Below are 7,228 nucleotides of genomic sequence, written 5' to 3'. Positions count from 1 at the left end.
AAAAGCGCATTGACCAACTTTTATGAACTTCAGTTCACGAGAGTGAGGATTTGAATCATTTCAAGATTAGGCATCGATACGCTGTCAGACTTGGGATCGGAAGACTAATCGTTTGAATCCCTTGATGGTGCTTAATGCAACCTCAATTCTAGAATGTTTACAAACAACAACAGAAGTTAGAAAGGCACTGCTGGGACTTGAACCCAGGATCTCCTGTTTACTAGACAGGTGCTTTAACCAGCTAAGCCACAGCGCCTACATTTTCTAAACAAACCATGAAAGAAAGGTAAAATTTCGGCACTTGGCGTATTGTGAATGACATTCAGACAAATGATCCTGCTCCCTCACAAGTTAGGAAATAAAAGACACCCATGACTGTGTGGTCTAACGTATAAGGTTATATTACTGTGGACCGTGAGTTGAGTGCTCAAGCTGCTTTGTCAGTGTATTCTTGGTTTTGAAATGTTTACGTAAGAGACCCTAATGTGGGAAGGCACTGCTGGGATTTGAACCCAGGATCTCTTGTTTACAGGACAGGCGCTTTGACCAGCTAAGCCACAGCACCTTGCATTTGTATTTAACGCACATGCACGCAGATGAAAACCGTTATTGGTTACGACGTTAACGCGGTCCAGTTTTTCAAATCATGCAGCACATTTAAAATTACACCATTATAGCACTTCGATGACCACGTGGCCTAATACATATGGAATATGACTTGAGGTGAAAAGAGTCAGGCTTTGACCCACTTTTGTGGTAATCAGATTATGTTTGATTGTTTTGATGTTACCACAGAGAAAGAGAATGTGAAAAGGCACTGCTGGGATTTGAACTCAGGATGTCCTTTTAAGTAGACAGGTGTTCTGACCACCTAACATGGATTTCAGGTAAGGAAAGTAAGGGTTCAAATCCTTTTGTGGCTATCAGTGCATGCTTGCTTTTAGAATATTTACAGAAGATATCAGAATGTGGAAAGGCACTGTTGGGATTTGACCCCAGGATCTCCTGTTTACGAGACAGGCACTTTGACCAGCTAAGCCACAGCGCCTACATTTTCTAAACTAACCATGAAGAAAAGGTTAAAATTTCAGCACTTGGCCTTTTGTGAATGACATTCAGACAAACAATCCTGCTCCTTCACAAGTTAGGAACTAAGCCATGACTGTGTGGCCTAACCTATAAGGCACTTGAGTGCGGACCATGGGATTGAGTGCTCAAGCTGCTTTGTGGTTTTTCAGTGTATTCTTGGTTTTGAAATGTTTATGTAAGAGACCCAAATGTGGAAAGGCACTGCTGGGATTTGAATCTAGGATCTCCTGTTTATGAGATAGGCACTTTGACCAGCTAAGCCACAGCGCCTACACTTTCAGATGTGACCATGAAAGGAAGCTAAAATCTGGGCACTTGGCATATCTAAAAAAACAGTTAGATAAGTTATCCTGCTCCTTCACAATCTAGAAAACAAACTCCATACATGACCACGTGGCCTAATGGATAAGGCGTCTGACTTCGGATCAGAAGATTGAGGGTTCAAATCCCTTCGTGGTTGGTTGATCATGCTTGGCTTTTGAATATTTACAGAACAGAATGTGGGATTTGAACCCAGGATGTCCTGTGGAGGCAAGAAGCACAATGATCAGCTTATATGGACTTCAGTTGACAGGAGGGACGATTGGAATCATCTCATGATTAGGCATCAATATGCGGTCTGACTTGAGATCAGAAGATTTAACTCCCTTGATGGCTCTCAGTACAATCTCAATTTTAGAATGTTCACAGATGATAATAGAAGGTCAAAAGGCACCGCTGGGATTTGAACCCAGGATCTCCTGTTTACAAGACAGGTGCTTTGACCAGCTAAGCCACAGCGCCTACGTTTTCTAAACCAACCATGAAAGAAAGGTAAAATTTGGGCACTTGGCGTATTGTGAACAACATTCTGACAAATGATCCCGTTACTTCACAAGTTAGGAAATAAAAGACACCCATGACTGTGTGGTCTAACGTATAAGGCGTGTGACTGAAGACCATGAGATTGAGTGCTCAAGCTGTTTTTCTCAGTGTATTCTTGGTTTTGAAATGTTTACGTAAGAGACCCACTTGCGGAAAGGCACTGACTTGAACCCAGGATGTCCTGTTAAGTCAAAAAGCGCATTGACCAACTTTCATGAACTTCAGTTCACAAGAATGAGGATTTGAATCATTTCAAGATTAGGCATCGATACGCTGTCAGACTTGGGATCAGAAGACTAAGTGTTTGAATCCCTTGATGGTGCTTAATGCAACCTCAATTCTAGAATGTTCACAAACAACAACAGGAGTTGGAAAGGCACTGCTGGGACTTGAACCCAGGATCTCCTGTTTACTAGACAGGTGCTTTAACCAGCTAAGCCACAGCGCCTACATTTTCTAAACGAACCATGAAAGAAAGGTAAAATTTCGGCACTTGGCGTTTTGTGAATGACATTCAGACAAATGATCCTGCTCCTTCACAAGTTAGGAAATAAAAGACACCCATGACTGTGTGGTCTAATGTATAAGGTTATATTACTGCGGACCATCGTAAGTTGAGTGCTCAAGCTGCTTTGTCAGTGTATTCTTGGTTTTGAAATGTTTACGTAAGAGACTCTAAATGTGAGAAGGCACTGCTGGGATTCGAACCCAGGATCTCCTGTTTACGAGACAGGCACTTTGACCAGCTAAGCCACAGCGCCTACACATTCAGATGTGACCATGAAAGGAAGCTAAAATCTGGGCACTTGGCATATCTAAAAAAACAGTCAGATAAGTTATCCTGCTCCTTCACAATCTAGAAAACAAACTCCATACATGACCATGTGGCCTAATGGATAAGGCGTCTGACTTCGGATCAGAAGATTGAGGGTTCAAATCCCTTCGTGGTTGGTTGATCATGCTTGGCTTTTGAATATTTACAGAACAGAATGTGGGATTTGAACCCAGGATATCCTGTGGAGGCAAGAAGCACAATGATCAGCTTATATGGACTTCAGTTGACAGGAGGGACGATTGGAATCATCTCATGATTAGGCATCAATATGCGGTCTGACTTGAGATCAGAAGATTTAACTCCCTTGATGGCTCTCAGTACAATCTCAATTTTAGAATGTTCACAGATGATAATAGAAGGTCAAAAGGCACTGCTGGGATTTGAACCCAGGATCTCCTGTTTACAAGACAGGTGCTTTGACCAGCTAAGCCACAGCGCCTACGTTTTCTAAACCAACCATGAAAGAAAGGTAAAATTTGGGCACTTGGCGTATTGTGAACAACATTCTGACAAATGATCCCGTTACTTCACAAGTTAGGAAATAAAAGACACCCATGACTGTGTGGTCTAACGTATAAGGCGTGTGACTGAAGACCATGAGATTGAGTGCTCAAGCTGTTTTTCTCAGTGTATTCTTGGTTTTGAAATGTTTACGTAAGAGACCCACTTGCGGAAAGGCACTGACTTGAACCCAGGATGTCCTGTTAAGTCAAAAAGTGCATTGACCAACTTTTATGAACTTCAGTTCACAAGAGTGAGGATTTGAATCATTTCAAGATTAGGCATCAATACGCTGTCAGACTTGGGATCAGAAGACTACGCGTTTGAATCCCTTGATGGTGCTTAATGCAACCTCAATTCTAGAATGTTCACAAACAACAACAACAGGAGTTGGAAAGGCACTGCTGGGACTTGAACCCAGGATCTCCTGTTTACTAGACAGGTGCTTTAACCAGCTAAGCCACAGCGCCTACATTTTCTAAACGAACCATGAAAGAAAGGTAAAATTTCGGCACTTGGCGTATTGTGAATGACATTCAGACAAATGATCCTGCTCCCTCACAAGTTAGGAAATAAAAGACACCCATGACTGTGTGGTCTAACGTATAAGGTTATATTACTGCGGACCGTGAGTTGAGTGCTCAAGCTGCTTTGTCAGTGTATTCTTGGTTTTGAAATGTTTACGTAAGAGACCCAAATGTGGAAAGGCACTGCTGGGATTTGAACCCAGGATCTCCTGTTTACAAGACAGGCACTTTGACCAGCTAAGCCACAGCGCCTACACATTCAGATGTGACCATGAAAGGAAGCTAAAATCTGGGCACTTGGCATTTCTAAAGAAAAGTCAGATAAGTTATCCTGCTCCTTCACAATCTAGAAAACAAACTCCATACATGACCACGTGGCCTAATGGATAAGGCGTCTGACTGAGGGTTCAAGTCCCTTCGTGGTTGAAGATTTGAATCATTTTATGATAAGACATCGTCATGCTGTCAGACTTGGGATCAGAAGACTAAGCGTTTGAATCCCTTGATGGTACTTAATGCAACCTCAATTCCAGAATGTTTACAAACAACAACAGGAGGTGGAAAGGCACTGCTGGGACTTGAACCCAGGATCTCCTGTTTACTAGACAGGTGCTTTAACCAGCTAAGCCACAGCGCCTACATTTTCTAAACAAACCATGAAAGAAAGGTAAAATTTCGGCACTTGGCGTTTTGTGAATGACATTAAGACAAATGATCCTGCTCCTTCACAAGTTAAGAAATAAAACACAGCCATGACTGTGTGGCCTAACCTATAAGGCACTTGAGTGCGGACCATGGGACTGAGTGCTCAAGCTGCTTTGTGGTTTTTCAGTGTATTCTTGGTTCTGAAACGTTTACGTAAGAGACCCAAATGTGGAAAGGCACTGCTGGGATTTGAATCTAGGATCTCCTGTTTATGAGACAGGCACTTTGACCAGCTAAGCCACAGCGCCTACACTTTCAGATGTGACCATGAAAGGAAGCTAAAATCTGGGCACTTGGCATATCTAAAAAAACAGTCAGATAAGTTATCCTGCTCCTTCACAATCTAGAAAACAAACTCCATACATGACCACGTGGCCTAATGGATAAGGCGTCTGACTTCGGATCAGAAGATTGAGGGTTCAAATCCCTTCGTGGTTGGTTGATCATGCTTGGCTTTTGAATATTTACAGAACAGAATGTGGGATTTGAACCCAGGATGTCCTGTTAAGTCAAAAAGCGCATTGACCAACTTTTATGAACTTCAGTTCACGAGAGTGAGGATTTGAATCATTTCAAGATTAGGTATCGATACGCTGTCAGACTTGGGATCGGAAGACTAATCGTTTGAATCCCTTGAATCCCTTGCTTAATGCAACCTCAATTCTAGAATGTTCACAAACAACAACAGGAGTTAGAAAGGCACTGCTGGGACTTGAACCCAGGATCTCCTGTTTACTAGACAGGTGCTTTAACCAGCTAAGCCACAGCGCCTACATTTTCTAAACAAACCATGAAAGAAAGGTAAAATTTCGGCACTTGGCGTATTGTGAATGACATTCAGACAAATGATCCTGCTCCCTCACAAGTTAGGAAATAAAAGACACCCATGACTGTGTGGTCTAACGTATAAGGTTATATTACTGTGGACCGTGAGTTGAGTGCTCAAGCTGCTTTGTCAGTGTATTCTTGGTTTTGAAATGTTTACGTAAGAGACCCTAATGTGGGAAGGCACTGCTGGGATTCGAACCCAGGATCTCCTGTTTACAAGACAGGCGCTTTGACCAGCTAAGCCACAGCACCTTGCATTTGTATTTTACGCACATGCACGCAGATGAAAACCCGTTATTGGTTACGACGTTAACGCGGTCCAGTTTTTCAAATCATGCAGCACATTTAAAATTACACCATTATAGCACTTCGATGACCACGTGGCCTAATACATATGGAATATGACTTGAGGTGAAAAGAATCAGGCTTTGACCCACTTTTGTGGTAATCAGATTATGTTTGATTGTTTTGATGTTACCCACAGAGAAAGAGAATGTGAAAAGGCACTGCTGGGATTTGAACTCAGGATGTCCTTTTAAGTAGACAGGTGTTCTGACCACCTAACATGGATTTCAGGTAAGGAAAGTAAGGGTTCAAATCCTTTTGTGGCTATCAGTGCATGCTTGCTTTTAGAATATTTACAGAAGATATCAGAATGTGGAAAGGCACTGTTGGGATTTGACCCCAGGATCTCCTGTTTACGAGACAGGCACTTTGACCAGCTAAGCCACAGCGCCTACATTTTCTAAACTAACCATGGAAGAAAGGTAAAATTTCAGCACTTGGCCTTTTGTGAATGACATTCAGACAAACAATCCTGCTCCTTCACAAGTTAGGAACTAAGCCATGACTGTGTGGCCTAACCTATAAGGCACTTGAGTGCGGACCATGGGACTGAGTGCTCAAGCTGCTTTGTGGTTTTTCAGTGTATTCTTGGTTTTGAAATGTTTATGTAAGAGACCCAAATGTGGAAAGGCACTGCTGGGATTTGAATCTAGGATCTCCTGTTTATGAGATAGGCACTTTGACCAGCTAAGCCACAGCGCCTACACTTTCAGATGTGACCATGAAAGGAAGCTAAAATCTGGGCACTTGGCATATCTAAAAAAACAGTCAGATAAGTTATCCTGCTCCTTCACAATCTAGAAAACAAACTCCATACATGACCACGTGGCCTAATGGATAAGGCGTCTGACTTTGGATCAGAAGATTGAGGGTTCAAGTCCCTTCGTGGTTACTTGATAATGCTTGGCTTTTGAATATTTACAGAACAGAATGTGAAAAGGCACTGCTGGGATTTGAACCCAGGATGTCCTGTGGAGGCAAGAAGCACAATGATCAGCTTATATGGACTTCAGTTGACAGGAGGGACGATTGGAATCATCTTGTGATTAGGCATCAATATGCGGTCTGACTTGAGATCAGAAGATTTAACTCCCTTGACTCTCAGTACAATCTCAATTTTAGAATGTTCACAGATGATAATAGAAGGTCGAAAGGCACTGCTGGGATTTGAACCCAGGATCTCCTGTTTACAAGACAGGTGCTTTGACCAGCTAAGCCACAGCGCCTACATTTTCGAAATCAACCATGAAAGAAAGGTAAAATTTGGGCACTTGGCGTATTGTGAACAACATTCTGACAAATTATCCTGTTACTTCACAAGTTAGGAAATAAAAGACACCCATGACTGTGTGGTCTAACGTATAAGGCGTGTGACTGAAGACCATGAGATTGAGTGCTCAAGCTGTTTTTCTCAGTGTATTCTTGGTTTTGAAATGTTTACATAAGAGACCCACTTGCAGAAAGGCACTGACTTGAACCCAGGATGTCCTGTTAAGTCATTGACCAGCTTTTATGAACTTCAGTTCACAAGAGT

The 7,228-nt window shown here is 42.3% G+C and overlaps 18 non-coding genes across 18 annotated transcripts; 4 read left to right on the top strand and 14 right to left on the bottom strand.

The window, feature by feature from the left end:
• Positions 1–182: 182 nt before the first annotated feature.
• Positions 183–256, bottom strand: trnat-agu (transfer RNA threonine (anticodon AGU)). Its single transcript has one exon. It is a non-coding gene; the product is annotated as a tRNA-Thr (tRNA).
• Positions 257–491: 235 nt separating this feature from the next.
• trnat-ugu (transfer RNA threonine (anticodon UGU)) lies at positions 492–565 on the bottom strand. Its single transcript has one exon. It is a non-coding gene; the product is annotated as a tRNA-Thr (tRNA).
• Positions 566–974: 409 nt separating this feature from the next.
• Positions 975–1,048, bottom strand: trnat-cgu (transfer RNA threonine (anticodon CGU)). Its single transcript has one exon. It is a non-coding gene; the product is annotated as a tRNA-Thr (tRNA).
• Positions 1,049–1,476: 428 nt separating this feature from the next.
• trnar-ucg (transfer RNA arginine (anticodon UCG)) lies at positions 1,477–1,549 on the top strand. Its single transcript has one exon. It is a non-coding gene; the product is annotated as a tRNA-Arg (tRNA).
• A 249-nt stretch (positions 1,550–1,798) lies between these two features.
• Positions 1,799–1,872, bottom strand: trnat-ugu (transfer RNA threonine (anticodon UGU)). The gene has a single exon. It is a non-coding gene; the product is annotated as a tRNA-Thr (tRNA).
• A 455-nt stretch (positions 1,873–2,327) lies between these two features.
• Positions 2,328–2,401, bottom strand: trnat-agu (transfer RNA threonine (anticodon AGU)). The gene has a single exon. It is a non-coding gene; the product is annotated as a tRNA-Thr (tRNA).
• A 239-nt stretch (positions 2,402–2,640) lies between these two features.
• On the bottom strand, positions 2,641–2,714 carry trnat-cgu (transfer RNA threonine (anticodon CGU)). Its single transcript has one exon. It is a non-coding gene; the product is annotated as a tRNA-Thr (tRNA).
• A 117-nt stretch (positions 2,715–2,831) lies between these two features.
• On the top strand, positions 2,832–2,904 carry trnar-ucg (transfer RNA arginine (anticodon UCG)). The gene has a single exon. It is a non-coding gene; the product is annotated as a tRNA-Arg (tRNA).
• Positions 2,905–3,153: 249 nt separating this feature from the next.
• trnat-ugu (transfer RNA threonine (anticodon UGU)) lies at positions 3,154–3,227 on the bottom strand. The gene has a single exon. It is a non-coding gene; the product is annotated as a tRNA-Thr (tRNA).
• A 458-nt stretch (positions 3,228–3,685) lies between these two features.
• On the bottom strand, positions 3,686–3,759 carry trnat-agu (transfer RNA threonine (anticodon AGU)). Its single transcript has one exon. It is a non-coding gene; the product is annotated as a tRNA-Thr (tRNA).
• A 235-nt stretch (positions 3,760–3,994) lies between these two features.
• Positions 3,995–4,068, bottom strand: trnat-ugu (transfer RNA threonine (anticodon UGU)). The gene has a single exon. It is a non-coding gene; the product is annotated as a tRNA-Thr (tRNA).
• A 311-nt stretch (positions 4,069–4,379) lies between these two features.
• Positions 4,380–4,453, bottom strand: trnat-agu (transfer RNA threonine (anticodon AGU)). The gene has a single exon. It is a non-coding gene; the product is annotated as a tRNA-Thr (tRNA).
• A 433-nt stretch (positions 4,454–4,886) lies between these two features.
• Positions 4,887–4,959, top strand: trnar-ucg (transfer RNA arginine (anticodon UCG)). Its single transcript has one exon. It is a non-coding gene; the product is annotated as a tRNA-Arg (tRNA).
• A 259-nt stretch (positions 4,960–5,218) lies between these two features.
• trnat-agu (transfer RNA threonine (anticodon AGU)) lies at positions 5,219–5,292 on the bottom strand. The gene has a single exon. It is a non-coding gene; the product is annotated as a tRNA-Thr (tRNA).
• A 235-nt stretch (positions 5,293–5,527) lies between these two features.
• trnat-ugu (transfer RNA threonine (anticodon UGU)) lies at positions 5,528–5,601 on the bottom strand. The gene has a single exon. It is a non-coding gene; the product is annotated as a tRNA-Thr (tRNA).
• Positions 5,602–6,012: 411 nt separating this feature from the next.
• On the bottom strand, positions 6,013–6,086 carry trnat-cgu (transfer RNA threonine (anticodon CGU)). The gene has a single exon. It is a non-coding gene; the product is annotated as a tRNA-Thr (tRNA).
• Positions 6,087–6,513: 427 nt separating this feature from the next.
• trnaq-uug (transfer RNA glutamine (anticodon UUG)) lies at positions 6,514–6,586 on the top strand. The gene has a single exon. It is a non-coding gene; the product is annotated as a tRNA-Gln (tRNA).
• A 260-nt stretch (positions 6,587–6,846) lies between these two features.
• Positions 6,847–6,920, bottom strand: trnat-ugu (transfer RNA threonine (anticodon UGU)). Its single transcript has one exon. It is a non-coding gene; the product is annotated as a tRNA-Thr (tRNA).
• Between the last annotated feature and the right edge of the window lie 308 nt (positions 6,921–7,228).

The sequence above is a fragment of the Boleophthalmus pectinirostris genome, unplaced genomic scaffold (genome assembly GCF_026225935.1).
Source record: "Boleophthalmus pectinirostris isolate CB_2022bp ecotype Guang Dong unplaced genomic scaffold, ASM2622593v1 HiC_scaffold_14, whole genome shotgun sequence".
Taxonomy (NCBI): domain Eukaryota; kingdom Metazoa; phylum Chordata; class Actinopteri; order Gobiiformes; family Gobiidae; genus Boleophthalmus; species Boleophthalmus pectinirostris.
The sequence above is the reverse complement of the archived record's forward strand: the minus strand, read 5'-3'. Positions and strand labels throughout refer to the sequence as shown.